This window comes from Rhinopithecus bieti, unplaced genomic scaffold, assembly GCF_001698545.2.
Source record: "Rhinopithecus bieti isolate Rb0 unplaced genomic scaffold, ASM169854v2 scaffold_17677, whole genome shotgun sequence".
Classification (NCBI taxonomy): Eukaryota; Metazoa; Chordata; class Mammalia; order Primates; family Cercopithecidae; genus Rhinopithecus; species Rhinopithecus bieti.
The window spans coordinates 216,536-219,250 of record NW_016808829.1 but is presented as its reverse complement, the minus strand read 5'-3'; positions in this window follow the sequence as shown (position 1 = coordinate 219,250).

The following is a 2,715-nucleotide window of genomic DNA, read 5'->3' as shown; positions in this document are numbered from 1 at the left end:
AAAAAAAAAAAAAAAAAATTCTTTACCACGCAATACTATATATCATTTAGCTAAAAAATCAAGTTTCATTTCCTCCATGAAATACCGTGACTACTGTATAGACTATGCCTATTTCTGTTTTTTATGCATTCCCATTCTACTTAACATCTGTAATATGTGAGCAGACACGTCCTCTGATATGATCTAGTAATTTGGTACCTAATTCAAAGTTGTTTTATATGAAACTTCTTTCTCCATTTGGTTCATCATTTCCCCAAAATAAGGTCCTCTCTTTTGCCTTTCCTTACTGCAGCTTGTAACAGAGGCCAGGTATTCAGTAGTTATCTTATTGATTGTCATACCGTGCAAGGAAAATATCTTTCTTATCCATTTAGAAATCATTTACTACTAAGTTCTTTTTAGGTGTACCTGCCAGCATTGTATCCCCTAACTTCAGATAACAGTGTGTAAATGTATACTCAGAAGATTTTAGAGAAGATTGTCAATAAAATATTGACCTCCAAAAACATGAGTTTTAGTTGGGAAAGCAATATTATATTATCAAATCGAGGACTTTACATAGAATGATCATGTTAAGATCCCAGGTTGTTGGAAAATATCTTGAAGTGAATGTTCCGTACCATAATTATATTACAATTTCAGACAGACAGGATACTGAAAGGTAGAAAAACTATGTGAAAGCTTAGCCGGGAGCAGTTGCTCACGCCTAGAATCTCAGCATTTTAGGAGGCCAAGGCGGTGGATCACTCAAGGTCAGGGGTTCGAGACCAGCCAGGCCAACACAATGAAACCCCATCTCCACTAGAAAATACAAAAAACAGCCAGATGTGGTGGCACACACCTGTAGTCCCAGCTACTCAGGAGACCAAGGCATGAGAATCACTTGAACCTGGGAGACTAAGGTTGCAGTGAGCTGGGATTGTGCCACTGCACTCCAGCCTGGGTGACAGAGTGAGACTCTGTCTCAAAAGAAAAAAAAAGGGTGGGGACCAGGTGCAGTGGCTCACACCTGTAATCCCAGCATTTTGGGAGGCCAAGGCAGGTGGATCACGAGGTCAGGAGTTCAAGACCAGCCTGGTCAACATAATGAATCCCAGTCTCTACTAAAAATACAAAAATTAGCCAGGTGTGGTGGCACATGCCTGTAATCCCAGCTACTCATGAGGCTGGGGCAGGAGAATCACTTGAACCTGAGAGGTGGAAGTTGCAGTGAGCTGAGACCAGCTGTTGCACTCCAGCCTAAGTGACCGAGTGAGACTTTGTCTCCAAAAAAAGGAAAGACTATGAAAACTTTAAGAAAAATTGGATAGTAGCATATACTTGGAGGTATATGCTTAGGGAGGCAATGTAACTCCAATTACCAATACAGATTAGTTTTACATGTCCTAGAACTGCACATAAGTGGAATTGTATGATATGTATTCTTTTTCATAAAGCTTACACGCTGCAAAATATTTGAGATTCATTCCTGTTGTCATTGTGTATCAGCATTGTTTCTTCTTATTGCTGTGGTAGTATTCTATTGTATAATACATGATACAGTTTTACCTGTTCATCTTTTGATGGATATTTGGGCTGTTCCCAGTATGGGACTATTATAAATAACAATGTAAATCATAGGTAAGATGAATCCATCTTTAAATTGCCCTCCCACATATGGATGGTAGTAAGGCAACTATAGTAAGATATACAATAATTTTTTAAAAATAATTAAGATTAATCAGTGCTCTGCACATACATCGAAGAATCCAGTCCTTTACAGCTCCAACAGGGAATTGCAGAGTTAAGGTAGGTGACTGTATTGGGAGGAAAACTCAAACCTATCTTTCCCTAAAGCTGAAAAAAGTAATTTGGCAAATTGAAAGAATGAAGTTAGAATTGTTGTTCAGGAGAATTTCATTATTGACCATCTCTGGCAGAATAAATTGATGGTAACAGCAATCAGAATACTAAGTTTCTGGGCATTGTGGCTCATGTCTATAATCCCAGAACTTTTGGAAGATCATTTGAGGCCAGGAGTTCAAGTCCAGCCGGGGCAACACAGGAAGACCCCCGTCTGTAAAAAAAAAAATAAAAAATTAGCTGGATATGGTGGCACACACCTGTAGCCCCAGATACTTGGGAGGCTGAGGTGGGAGGATTGCTTGAGCCCAGGATGCCAAGGCTGCAGTGAGCCAGGATCACACCACTGTATTCCAGCTTGGGGGACAGAGCGAGACCCTTTCTCAAAAAAATAAAAATGAATTTAAATACATATATATGTAAAAAATGTATACGCAACAGTGATTATATTCCTGTTGGAAATATATTTTGTCTTTTGGTGTATTTGATAATTCCTCATGGGAATATGTTTTCCAGATTCTCTGCTTTCAAGAGAAAATAAATTACAGTTATATGGACATCTAGGGCCTAGACTATAGACAAATGTTTCTGTAAACACTTTGAATTGAGCTGAGAAAGTTCATTTACCATTCATGGGCTAAATGCAAGTGAAGAAGAAATAATTGGAAGTACTTATAACACTTACTTAGTCATGAGGGGATAAATAATGTATAGCTTTTTGTCTCTTCCTAAATAATTTTTGGTCACATTGCCTATTGTTCAGCACCCTTGGTAGGCTCACTTCAGCAGCTCTGAATCTTCCATTCCAAGGAGAATCCCTCTTTCATCATTCTTTCTCTTCTGCTCACTTATCCCATTTTTTTTTTTTTTTTT